Raw genomic sequence first — 14,882 nt, 5'->3', positions numbered from 1 at the left:
TCCCCACAAAAGCTCAACCTTAGACCCCACCCTTGATCCCACCACATATATTTTTCACACCTTGGTTGCCAGTAACACATGTATGTAGTAGTGATGTGACCTCCTTGGCTGCCAGAAGTAAACACCCAGCAATGATTAAACACCCCCATAGTTGCCCGTAACACATATAATAGAAAATGCACAGTTTAACTTTTTTTAAGCCATATTTCTAATGCATAAAGGCCTAAAAGGCCCTTTATATTTAGCTGACAGGGATTGTTAAGTGTCCAGTATTTTTGTACAGATTGTACAGGACAGTCTGCTAAAATACTAGACACCCTATTTGTATGGTTTAGATCAACTATAATTAGTATAAAGATACAGACATAAAGGACTCTACTATTAAATAATGACAGACCTAGCACCTGTTGTTTCTTAGCTACACTGCACAATTACATATGCTAATTAGTAACCCAGAGGTAATCACATGACATGATCCTGTGACTCAGCCATAGCTCTGTAGATATTACCAGACCAAAGCAGTTCATGTCATTTTAATAATCTATTCCCAACATATAAGCACTGGAAACTCAGGATTTATAATGGGAGTTTTGTTAGAACTTAAAGGGACAGTAAACACCTTGTAATTACAATACATTTCTGTTACCGTCCTACAGAATAACTGTTAGGCTCTATGTGGTGCATGTATCCTAATTACTATAGGACCACTCAGTCTCAGTTCTGAATAGATTTAACTGAGAACCATGTTATGCTCATTGAACTGAGTGTCACTACTGCATGGCGACAGGCTTAATGGTTAATGTACACTTAGTTAATAGGAATGCTGAGAAGAAGTCGTCAGTACTAAACACAATTAAATACAGTTCATGTAAGTACAAAAATATCGTGGTCAGTAAAAGTTCATGCAACATAAGATTAAGGCAACCTGGAAATATTACATTCAGCAATGAGTGTTTCCTCACAAAATACTCCTAATGCACCGGAAGGTAGTTTACAAGCTGAAATGATAGATCAGGCAATGCGAGTGTTAGTGAGAGGTTACAGTTCTTCCCAAATAAATACAGACTATGTAATAAGCAGTTCATGTGCTGTTGTAGAAAAAAACGTAGTTCTTTACCAAAGATCCGGCTCCTGTGGATTCCTGTACTGAAAAGAGTTTACCTCAACAGGTGAGCGTGGAGCGGTAAAGCTCTGTGCCAGAGAGCTTGTGAAAGAGAGGACTGTTGAAGCGGTTGCTGATGTCACACGCAAGGAGTGTGTGAGCGAGGTGTAGCAGAGTTTTGACAGAGAATCAGCTGGGGAGGTATTTTCCGTAACCTGTAAGTACCATGGTGATAGGAAATCTCCCGTAAGTCTTCAATGCGACAAAGCTGGAACTTAGCGATGTAGTAGAAGAGCTGCAGTCTGTAACAATAAATCCTCGAAAGGGGATTTAACGGCAAGGTGTCTTGACGGAAGGCTCAGTGTTAGAACCGAGTACTAATGCAAATTACCAAGCAATGTTGAAAGGAGGGGCCTTATATAGGGTGTATAGCTAGAATAGGAAGGTAGAAATTAAAAAGACAGGAACAAAAATACAAAAATCTTGACATAACTCCCCCCCACAAGGAGCCGCTCAGCGGATAGGGGTTTGGGTCTGTCGGGATGTCTACGATGAAACAAGGCGAGGAGCGCATAAGTTGGAATAGGGCTCCCATGAATCCTCATCAGATCCAAAACCCTTCCACCTGACCAGATATTAGAGTTGATTACGGAAATAGTGAGAGTCTAGGACGGATTCAATTTCATACTCACAATTGTCCAGTACCTGTTGAGTCACAGCATTGGCGTTGACGATTTTGGTAATCTCATACGGGCCAATGAATAAACTGCCAAGTTTTTTACAGGGAATTTTAAGCTTCAGGTTTCTTGTACAGAGCCAAACTTTATCCCTCTGTTTATACTCAGGGGGTTTTGATCGTCTAAGATCATAATGGTATGTTTGCCTGGCTTGGGCTGTTTGTAGAGTTGATTGAAGCGACTTAAAACCTTCAGCAATAGTATTGAGGGTTTCATCCACTGAAGGTAGGGTGGAGTCAGTTCTATGGAAAAGATAATATGATGGATGGAATCCATAATTCATGTAGAAGGGAGAAGATTTAGTGGAAGAGTTAACTGTGTTGTTATGAGCAAATTCAGCCGTAGCTAAAAGGGAAGACCAGTTATCTTGTTCATAAGTACAATAAGAGCGTAAATACTGTTCGAGAGACTGGTTGGTCCTCTCAGTCTGCCCATTAGTCTGGGGGTGGTATGCCGTATTAAGCCTTCTGGTTATACTGAGGGTTTGACATAGTTGATTCCATAACTTAGAAGTAAATTGAGTACCTCTGTCTGTAGTGATGGAATCAGGTAAACCACATAATTTTACTATGTGGTTTAAGAATAGGGAACCCTCTATGGGGTATAAAGTGGGCCATTTTAGAGAAGAGGTCAACGACTACAGGGATGGTATCGTAGTTTGAAGATGGAGGTAAATCCACTATGTAATCCATGGTGATATCCCTCCATGGTCTATCAGGAACAGGTAGGGAAAGCAATAAACCATATGGATGGTTACGATGATGTTTGCATTTGGTGCAAACAGTACAAGACTGGGTATAGTTTCTTACGGAGTGTTCCATTTGTGGCCACCAAAAGTCTCTCGAGTAGATGGAGTGTTTTGCGAACACCTGGATGTCCTGACATAGGTGAATCATGTGCAGAGAGAAGTATCTCATCTCTAAGTGATGGAGGGACATACAGCTGTTCTCCATGATAGTACAAGCTATTCAAGCCTTTCTGTAGGCCCGAACGTGGTAATGAGGGGTTAGAATTTTGGTGTTCTTTTATGCAAGAAAGAGTATCTATGGTAAGACCAATAATCCTATCTTGAGGAATAATGGAAGTTGGAGAGTCACAGTTCAAGGGTCTAGGATCTTTTCTAGATAAGACATCTGCCTTCATATTCTTAGATCCAGGACGGTATGTGATCCTGAAGTCAAATCTAGAGAAGAAAATACTCCAACGAACTTGTCGTGAGCTTAATGTTTTATTTGTTTTCAAATATTCAAGGTTTCTGTGGTCTGTGAATATTATGATAGGACAGGTAGTACCCTCAAGTAAATGCCTCCAAAATTCAAGAGCTGACTTAATGCCAAGAAGCTCTTTCTCGCCTATAGCATAATTCAAGTCAGCGGAATTCATCACTCTAGAATAGAATGATACTGGATGCAAAGGTTCCATAGGAGAAGACCTTTGAGACAGTACTGCCACTATAGCAAATTCAGAAGCGTCAACCTCAAGCGTATATTGTAAACTGGGATCTGGGAATTGCAATATGGGGGCTGTGACAAATTTATTGTTTAATGTATTGAAAGATTGTTCGGCTTGCGGATTCCAGGCAAATCTGAGATTTTTCCGGGTAAGGTGAGAGGCCTGGCAATCTCAGAGAAACCCTTAATGAACTTTCTATAAAAGTTTGCAAACCCGAGGAATCTTTGAATCTCTTTTTTGTTGGTAGGAATGGGCCACTTAGTGATTGCTTCCACTTTACTATTCTCCATAGAAATACCTGAAGGGGATTTGTGGTATTCTAGGAAAGTGTAAAGAACTTTAATTACTTTAAGAGGTTTTATATTGTATATTTGATTTGAACCACAACTGCAGATTCTTCTTATTTTTATTAGTAATAAATTTTATGTAGCAGAAATCTTGCAAAGTGAAAATATAAAACAAATAGGATCGCAAACAGGTTGTTGTAAATAATTCACAAAATTGAGCAAAGATTCTGCTTAATTATTCTTAGGTAAAGATTTTAGTTTAACTCTAATGTTGCCTTATGGTTGTAATGGGGAAGCGCAACAGAGTAAACATGAAATCACAACCTTTGTATAATTTGCTAAAGTTATAAATATGTTAGCAAATATGTGCACAGATGAATAGTATTGTATGCATACAGGAGTTTAAGTTAAATGAGTATATATTTATGTATAACGTTTAGCATATGACAAGTTAAAGAGTTACTTTTATATTTAAGCAAAAGTAATGACATGAAAGGTTCTACCTGAATCAGTAAATGATGAGAAACACTGCAGATATTTTGAAATGAAGCCCAAACCTTATCCAGTAATTGGTAGTTGAATCCTGTGCAGTGCAAACTGAGAAACAGATTAAGTTGGAGTGTGATGTCACAGCTGAAGGCAGAGCTTAAACAGAACTGCAAGGAAATGCTGTAAGAGAATCCAAAAGGAGACTTAATATGTGCAAGTAAAGTGTAGATCCTGCAAACAAACGGCTAGATTACCAGTTGTGCGTTAGGTTAAAAAAGCAGCGTTAAGAGGTCCTAATGCTGCTTTTTAACGCCCGCTGGTATTACGAGTCTTGAAGGTACAGGCTCACCGCTCACTTTTTTAGCCAGACTTGGAAATACCGCAAATACACTTACGTAAATTGCGTATCCTCTTTTTTCAATGGGACTTGCATAGCGTCGGTATTACAAGTCTGCCAAAAAGTGAGTGGTGGACCCTCTCCTGTCAAGACTGGTACCACATTTTAAAGTCAGTAGTTAAGAGTTTTACACTACAAAGCCATAGCATAAAACTCTTAACTAAAGTGCTAAAAAGTACAGTAACACCCATAAACTACCTATTAACCCCTAAACCGAAGCCATCCCGCATCGCAAACACTAAAAAAAAAATGTAACCCCTAATCTGCTGAACCGGACATCGCCGCCACTATAATAAATATATTAACCCCTAAACCGCAGCACTCCCGCCTCGCAAACATTAGTTAAATATTATTAACCCCTAATCTGCCGTCCCTAACATCGCCGACACCTACCTACATTTATTAACCCCTAATCTGCTGCCCCCAACGTCGCCGCCACTATACTAAAGTTATTAACCCCTAAATCTAAGTCTAACCCTAACCCCCCCTAACTTAAATATAATTTAAATAAATCTAAATAAAAATTACTATAATTAACTACATTATTCCTATTTAAAACTAAATACTTACCTATAAAATAAACCCTAAGCTAGCTACAATATAACTAATAGTTACATTGTATCTAGCTTAGGGTTTATTTTTATTTTACAGGTAAGTTTGTATTTATTTTAACTAGGTACAATCGTTATTAAATAGTTAACTATTTAATAACTACCTAGCTAAAATAAATACAAAAGTACCTGTAAAATAAAACCTAACCTAAGTTACAATAACACCTAACACTACACTATAATTAAATACAATTGCCTAAATTAAATAAAATTAGCTAAAGTACAAAAAAAACCACACTAAATTACAGAAAATAATAAACAAATTACAAGATTTTTAAACTAATTACACCTAATCTAATCTCCCTAACAAAATAAAAAAGCCCCCCCAAAATAAAAAAAGCCCTACCCTACACTAAATTACAAATAGCCCTTAAAAGGGCCTTTTGCTGGGCATTGCCCCAAAGTAATCAGCTCTTTTACCTGTAAAACAAATTACAAATCCCCCCCAACATTAAAACCCACCACCCACACAACCAACCCTACTCTAAAACCCACCAAATACCCCCTTAAAAAAACCTAACCCTAACCCCAGGCGAAGTCTTCATCCAGACGGCATCTTTTATCTTCATCCATCCGGCGCAGAGCGGGTCCATCTTCAAGACATCCGACGCGGAGCATCCTCTTCATCCGACGGCTCTTCTGGAATGAAGGTTCCTTTAAATGACGTCATCCATGATGGCGTCCCTTCAATTCCGATTGGCTGATAGAATTCTATCAGCCAATCGGAATTAAGGTAGAAAAAATGAGCTCACATTCTATTGACTGATTGGGGGGGGGCTTTTTTATTTTGTTAGGGGGGATTAGATTAGTGTAATTAGTTTAAAAATCTTGTAATTTGTTTATTCTTTTCTGTAATTTAGTTTGGTTTTTTTTGTACTTTAGATAATTTAATTGTATTTAATTTATGGAAATAATTTAATTATAGTGTAGTGTTAGGTGTAATTGTAACTTAGGTTAGGTTCTATTTTACAGGTACTTTTGTATTTATTTTATCTAGGTAGTTATTAAATAGTTAATAACTATTTAATAACTATTGTACCTAGTTAAAATAAATACAAACTTTCCTGCAAAATAAAAATAAACCCTAAGCTAGCTACAATGTAACTATTAGTTATATTGTAGCTAGCTTAGGGTTTATGTTATAGGTAAGTATTTAGTTTTAAATAGGAATAATGTAGTTAATGATAGGAATTTTTATTTTGATTTCTTTTAATTATTAAGTTAGGGGGTGTTAGGTTTAGGGTTAGACTAAGGTTTAGGGGTTAATAACTTTAATATAGTGGCAGTGACGTTGGGGGTGGCAGATTAGGGGTTAATAAATGTAGGTAGGTGTCGGCGATGTTAGGGCCGGCAGATTAGGGGTTAATAATATTTAACCAATATCAAATCAATAAATCCCAGCATTCGAGTCTTAAAAATCTTTCATAATTTTTATTTAATTTTTATTCTCCACAGAAGAGTGTCAAATAGTATGCATAATTTGAAGAGTGCAAATGCTCGTCCACTCTCATTCACACACACCCCAGCCACCATGCGAATCCGCTCAATTGAGCTAAGAAGGATTAGTGAAATTCATATATTCACACATCATCATACAACGAAAATACTTATAGAGATATATATATATATATATATATATATATATATATATATATATATATATATATATATAGCTAGAGGTCAGTAAGAAAGGCACTCCATATAAAGTGTAGCAACTTCCAGGGTGCACTTCAAGAAAATCATCGTATATATATGTAGGAAAAAAGGCACTCACTGGTCCAGAGTAAAAAATAACATTTAATCGTTTTTTGTACTTTCAAACTGTCTGTATTTTGCATTTGATAAAGGGGGTGGAATGCCTCCGAAACGTCATGCATTTTTAACCTAAACTATTAAATGTTATTTTTTACTCTGGACGAGTGAGTGCCTTTTTTCCTACATATATATATATATATATATATATATATATATATATATATATATATATATATATATATATATATACTCTCTACACCCCACAAGGCATTCCAAGGGGGTGATGACCAACACCACCTGCAAAAAAAGTAATAAAAAAAGAAAAAAGCAAAATAAGCCTCTCAGCCTTAACAGTGAAAATCTTCTGAGGATTTTAAATGATCCTTTCAAACAATGCAACTCATATGATGGAACAGTCTTTATGTCAGTGAATGCAGATTGTATTAGTTGTTTACGCTTACGTAGTTCAGGGCACATAGAGCATTAAAGCCCAAGCCTATAGCCACAGCACCTCCTAGAGACATAATACTCCGCTGCCACAGATATTCGGATAAAGAAGAGATAATACAGGCGGCTAGGAGAAGAACGCCAATAAGATTTGGAGAGGACTCTCTTCAGATCTATGCGGATCTAAGCCCTACCACGTTGGCAAAAAGAAAGGAAGCCAGATACCTAACTCTACACCTGAGAGATTGTCAGGTTAGGAAATGTCCAGAAGAAGACCCAAATGCTAGGGTGAACTTAAACAACACCCTTGCACTCTGAGTTTAATCCAGGACGTGACCCTACGACAACCTCCAAAAAATAATGTACTCATGATATGGAGCAGGGTTAGCCTGTGCCCAAAGTAATTCAAGATATCAGCCAGATAGACTTCTGGATAAGGAACTGGTTTCAGGAAATGTCTTCCACAGAATCAGGAGAGCAGGGATAGTCCACTTATACGCAGACAGAAGAAGGGTAAAACAAGAAACAGTTAATAATGCAGGAGTAGCTAATTTGTTATCAGGCAGTTTGAGGGTTAACACTATGTAGTCCGTCTTTGCAGAGTTTGCAACAGGCAATCAGGCAGTTTGAGGGTTAACACTGTGTAGTCAGAACTTGCAGAGTTAGCAACAGGTAATCAGGCAGTTTGAGGGTTAACACTGTGTAGTCAGAACTTGCAGAGTTTGCTACAGGTAATCAGGTAGCTTGAAGGTTAACACAGATTAATCAGTACTTGCTGAGATTGGCAACAGGATACCAAGCAGTTTGAAGGTTTACACTGAATAAACTGTATTTGCAGAGTTTGGAAACAGGTAAACATGCAGATTGAAAGTTTCACAGAATAAACAGTATTTGCAGAGTTTGGCAGTACACTGTGTAGTCAGAACTTGCAGAGTTTGCAACAGTATATCAGGCAGTTTGAGGGTTAACACTGAATAGTCAGTCCTTGCAGAGTTTGCAACAGGTAAACAGGTAGTTTGAAGGTTAACACAAATTAATCAGTACTTGCTGAGATTGGCAACAGGATATCAAGCAGTTTGAAGGTTTACACTGAATAAACTGTTTCTGCAGAGTTTGGAAACAGGTAAACATGCAGTTAGAAAGTTTCACAGAATAAACAGTACTTGCATTGTTTGGAAACAGGTAATCAGGAAGTTGAAGGTTAACCCAGCATAGTCAGTCCTTGAAGAGATTGGCAACAGAAAAGCATCAGTTAAAGAGATTCCACAGCAAATTCCTCACAGAAGCCACAAAGAGGAACAAACAAACGGGCACTGGAGAATCAGGAAGCCCAGAATAAAAAGCCTGGTCGTGACATCATCAGGAAGGGGCGGCTCAGACACCTGTCAATCAAGCACACAGAGAGGACTGCAGAGCTTCCCAGCAGCCGAGCGTGACATTGCCCCCTCCTCAAGGACCCCTCCGGGGGAACCGACCGGGCCTGGCAGGGTATTTCTTGTGAAAAGACTTGACAAGAGCTGGAGCATGAACATGAGAGGCCGGTTCCCAAGATCGTTCAGAGATAGGATAACCCTTCCAATGGACCAGGTAGTGCAGCCGATTGCCCCATAGCTTGGAATCCAGAATCTGGCTGACTTCAAACGCAGAAGTTCCCTCTACGGAAAGTGGAGGAGGTGGTTTACTCTTGATAGAGTACCGATTGTAGATGACTGGCTTGAGTAGGGAGACATGAAACACTGGATGGATCTTGAGAGTCTTGGGTAAGGCCAGGTGGTATGCAGAAGAACAAACTTTGGAAACAATTAAAAAAAGGTCCAATGTACTTAGGACCCAACTTAGTGCAAGGTTGTTTTAGACGTATGAATCTGGTGGATAAAAATACTCTGTCTCCAGTACGAAGTAAAGGAGCCTTGCACCTTCTGCGATCAGCATATTTCTTATGTCTTAAGGAAGAAGAAAGTAGATTTTGATGAATGAGTTGCCAGTGGTTACTGAGATTTTTCACTATACGATCTGCTCCAGGGACTTCAGTAGAACTGGTAATCATAGGAAAGGTTCTAGGTTCAAATCCATACGCTGCCTTAAAGGGAGAGGTCTGTAATGAGGCATTATAATGTGAGTTGTGAGCTAATTCCGCCAAAGGCAATAACTGAGACCAGTTGGAGTGGTGATGGCCTACATAATGTCTAAGAAAAGATTCCAAGGCTTGATTTACACGCTCAGTCTGTCCGTTGGATTGAGGATGATGTGCAGTAGAAAGAGATATGTTGATTCCAAAGTGCTTACAAAAAGACCTCCAAAATTTGGAAACAAATTGGACTCCACGATCTGAGACTATGTCAGTGGGAAAACCATGTGAACGAGATATATGTAGAACAAAGAGTTCAGAAAGTCTTTGAGCTGAAGGCAAGCCTGGCAGAGGTATGAAGTGAGCAGACTTGGAGAACCGATCCACCACTACCCAAATGGTCGTATTTCCAGCAGAAACAGGAAGATCTGTAACAAAGTCCATGGATAAGTGAGACTAAGGGTAATGAGGAATATGAAGAGGGTGTAATAGACCAAACGGTCGATGAGAAGATTGTTTGTTCGAAGCACAAGAACTACAAGCAGCAATATAATCCTTAACATCCCTCCTCATAGTGGACCACCAAACATGCTGCTTCAGTTTCCACAATGTATTGGTTATTCCAGGATGACCTGCTGAAATGTTGTTGTGAGCCCAACGTAGAAGCTTAAGATGTAATCCTTTGGGTACATACAGGATACCAGAAGGTAGTTTGAAAGAAGATGGTACTGGACTTGAGCAGCATGTAAAGCCTGTACTGGAAAAGAGGATACTTGAGCCAAAACTTTGACTGGACGTAGTATAGGTTCTGAATCCAATGGAGAAGGTTCAGAAGATTGGAACTGCCTAGATAAAGCATCTGCCTTGGAATTTTTTTAACCAGGAACATAGGAAAGTACAAAATTAAACCTGGAGAAGAACAAGGCCCACCGAGCCTGAAGAGTATTGAGACGTGTAGCTGTTTGGAAGTATAAAAGATTCTTGTGATCTGTCAGAATGAAAAAAGGTTGACTGGTACCCTCTAACCAATGCCTCCATTCATCCAAAGCTAATTTTATAGCCAAAAGCTCCTTATTGCCCACATCATAATTTAAGTCGGCAGGATTGAATTTTTTTTAAAAGAATGCCACAGGATGTATCTTACTGGTAGTCAGATCACGTTGGGAGAGAACAGCTCCAGCTGCTATAGAGGAAGCGTCAACCTCCAAAATAAACTGGAGATCAGGAATTGGATGACTAAGAAGAGGTTCAGAATCAAATGCTGATTTTAGCGTTTCAAAAGCCTGTTCTTACAATTTTGCCCTTTCTTAGTAAGAGAAGTGAGCGGAGACGTGATGTCAGCAAAGTTCTTTATAAACTTTCTATAGTAATTGGCAAAGCCAAGATACCTCTGCAGGGATTTGAGAGTAGTTGGTCTGGGCCAGTCCTTGATAGCCGAAAGTTTAGCAGGATCCATCTCAAAACCTGATTCAGAAATGATATACCCCAAAAAGGGAATGGAACTCTGATGAAAAGAGCATTTCTCCAATTTAGCGAACAGGGAATTGTCTCGTAACCTCTGAAGTACCAGTCTTACATGATGTACATGTTCCTGTAATGTTTTCGAATAGATCAGAATGTCATTGAGATAAATGATAACGAATTGATTTAGATAATCTCTGAAGATTTCGTTAACAAAGTGCTGAAATACTGCTGGTGCATTGCACAATCAGAATGGCATTACTAGATACTCGTAGTGACCAAATCTAGTGTTAAATGCCGTCTTCCATTCGTCTCCTTTACGGATTCTGACCAGATTGTAGGCCCCACGGAGATCTAACTTGGAAAAAATAGAAGCACCTTGAAGACGATCAAATAACTCAGAAATGAGCGGCAGAGGATAGCTGTTTTTGACAGTAATCTGATTCAAGGCTCGTTAATCAATACAGGGACGAAGACCTCCATCTTTTTCCCAATGAAGAAAAAAACCGCACCCACAGGTGATGAGGAAGGACGAATAAATCCTCTGGCTAAGTTGTCCTTTATGTATTCCTCAAGAGAGACATTTTCTTGACGAGAGAGGGGATAGGTCCTTCCCTTAGGTAGAGGAGCCCCTGAATACAATTCGATAGGACAGTCAAATATCCGGTGTGGAGGTAACGTCTCAGCCTCCTTTTTAGAAAACACATCACTAAAGGCATGATAGTAATTAAGCAATAAGTCAGGAACTTCCACCATAGCTACGACAGGACAAGATGGTTTAGAGGGATTTTGCAGGCAATGTTTGAAACAGGTAGTTCCCCAGGAAATAAGTTCTCCTTTAGACCATGAGAAAACTGGATCATGAAGCTGCAACCAAGGTAACCCCAGAATCAATGGTATGTGGGTAGAAGAGATGACATCAAAACGAATAATTTCAGAATGAAGTATGCCCACAGACAAAAGAAGAGGAATGGTAGAATGTTGTATGATACCAGAACCTAGAGGCTGTCCACTAACAGTAGTTACCTTAATTAACTGTTTCTTGGCTTGAAGAGGAATCCTGAGAGAGTCAGCAAAATTTGAATCAATGAAAACTCCAGCAGCTCCAGAATCGATTAGAGCTTGAGCTCGAAACTTGGTGTTTCCAAAAGTGATAGTTACAGGAACAAAAAGTTTAGAATTGAGGGAAGACATGGGATTCTGGCTTAACTCTGTCCCTCTATCAAAAGTTAAGCCTTGGCTTTTACTGGCCGGATAGGACAGCCCTTCAGTAAATGTCCTTTGGTACCACAATACAGACATAACCCAAGAGTACGCCTTCTATGGCGTTCAGCTTCTGACAATTTAATAGCTCCTACTGCCATGGGTTCCACAGACTCAGGAGATTGGGAATTATTATTAGAAAGACTTGAGGTTCGAATAGGAGGATGACAAGAAGATTTAACAAAGGATCTCTGATTCCTATCTCTCTCCTGAAGACGTTCAGAATGCCGGGCGTCAAGAGTAATACATAAATTGATAAGACCCTCCAATGAATGGGGGAGTTCCCTGAAATACAAGTTCATCCTTAAGGCATTCGCAAAGTCCTTTGCGAAAGGCTGCCCGTAAGGCTCCATGGTTCCAATCAGTTTCTGCGGCTAAAGTCCTGAATTCAATAGCATATTGAGCTACCGAAAGGGATCCCTGTCTCAGATCAAAAATCCTGCCTCAGCAGCTGCAGACCTCCCAGGCTTGTCAAAAACAGAAGAAAAAATGGACACAAATAATTCCACATCCTGTAGTAAAAGATCATTCTTCTCTAAAAGAGGGGACAGCCAGGCTAGAGCCTTACCCTTCATGAGGGAAATAATAAAGGTGATTTTGGAAGTAGAATTGGAAAAAACTTGAAGATTGTTTCTGAAGTGTAAACAGCATTGATTAAGGAATCCACGGCATTCTTCAGGATTACCGTCATATTTATCTGGAAGTGGTATTCGTGGTATATTCTGTCCAACAGGTTGAGGTGGATTAAAGACAGCATTGGAGCTAGTACCAGCGGCAGCAGGAGTCGCCATAGCTTGAGAAGGAGCGGAGAGCTTATGTAACAGTAATCTGGTCAAGCTTGGAATCCAAAGATTACAAATGAGCAGAATGATTTCCTAGAAGTTGCCCTTGTAGAGCCACAGCCCTGGATAACTCATCAGGGTCCATATTATGGCCCGTTTGTACTGTCAGGTTAGGAAATGTCCAGAAGAAGACCCAAATGCTAGGGCGAACTTAAACAACACCCTTGCACTCTGAGTTTAATCCAGGACGTGACCCTACGACAACCTCCAAAAAACAATGTACTCACAATATGGAGCAGGGTTAGCCTGTGCCCAAAGTAATTCAAGATATCAGCCAGTTAGACTTCTGAATAAGGAACTGGTTTCAGGAAATGTCTTCCACAGAATCAGGAGAGCAGGGATAGTCCACTTATACTCAGACAGAAGAAGGGTAAAACAAGAAACAGTTAATAATGCAGGAGTAGGTCATTTGTTATCAGGCAGTTTGAGGGTTAACACTGTGTAGTCAGTCTTTGCAGAGTTTGCAACAGGTAATCAGGCAGTTTGAGGGTTAACACTGTGTAGTCAGAACTTGCAGAGTTAGCAACAGGTAATCAGGCAGTTTGAGGGTTAACACTGTGTAGTCAGAACTTGCAGAGTTTGCTACAGGTAATCAGGTAGTTTGAAGGTTAACACAGATTAATCAGTACTTGCTGAGATTGGCAACAGGATATCAAGCAGTTTGAAGGTTTACACTGAATAAACTGTATCTGCAGAGTTTGGAAACAGGTAAACATGCAGATTGAAAGTTTCACAGAATAAACAGTATTTGCAGAGTTTGGCAGTACACTGTGTAGTCAGAACATGCAGAGTTTGCAACAGTATATCAGGTAGTTTGAGGGTTAACACTGAATAGTCAGTCCTTGCAGAGTTTGCAACAGGTAAACAGGTAGTTTGAAGGTTAACACATATTAATCAGTACTTGCTGAGATTGGCAACTGGATATCAAGCAGTTTGAATGTTTACACTGAATAAACTGTTTCTGCAGAGTTTGGAAACAGGTAAACATGCAGTTAGAAAGTTTCACAGAATAAACAGTACTTGCATTGTTTGGAAACAGGTAATCAGGAAGTTGAAGGTTAACCTAGTATAGTCAGTCCTTGAAGAGATTGGCAACAGAAAAGAAGCAGTTAGAGAGATTCCACAGTGAATTCCTCACAGAAGCCACAAAGAGGAACAAACAAACGGGCACTGGAGAAACAGAAAGCCCGGAATAAAAAGCCTAGTCGTGACATCATCAGGAAGGGGTGGCTCAGACACCTGTCAATCAAGCACACAGAGAGGACTGCAGAGCTTCCCAACGGCCGAGCGTGACAGAGATCTGGGAATACCCTACAGATGGGGGTTCCCCTTCTCAATTAGAGTCACCAAGGAGGACAAGACCTATATATACAAGGACCCAGAGGACTTGGATCAATTCTGCAAGCAATTAAACATTCCGCCTCCTTCCCTTCCTAAACTTACACAAGAAATGCGAGATCAACACACTCAAAAGATATCAGCACCCAGGCCCCAGCGTCAAGAATGGACAATGGCTGCAAAGAAGAGGAGAAATCCTTCTGTACCTATGACAGAAACGTTTGGACCCCCACGGGAACCACCTTGAATTCTGAAACCTGCACCCATGAGGAAATAATAAGTATCATTATCTGCTCCCACTAGGTTGGAGAGCAGGGACAATAATCCTACATAGTTTTTAAAATAGTTATCATAATTTTTCAGTTAGCCCACCTGGAGAGACTGGCACTAAAATGGTGCCTATAACCCCCCACAGTTCAGGACTGCCCATGAATGCAGCAGTCAGCTATGATACTTTAATGGGTTGTTTGCTGTGTCATGTGACAGTGTTTTTGGTTAAAGTAAAGATTAGGTTAATATGTCATTGTATTTGTTTAACTATATGTTTTCCTTTGGTGCTCACATTCAATAGTGTACCAATTGATGGGAATTTCTATTGTTTATCCATTTCTTTTCTCATCTACTCCTGCTTCA

This window comes from Bombina bombina, chromosome 7 (assembly GCF_027579735.1).
Source record: "Bombina bombina isolate aBomBom1 chromosome 7, aBomBom1.pri, whole genome shotgun sequence".
Classification (NCBI taxonomy): Eukaryota; Metazoa; Chordata; class Amphibia; order Anura; family Bombinatoridae; genus Bombina; species Bombina bombina.
This window is presented reverse-complemented; position numbering follows the sequence as displayed.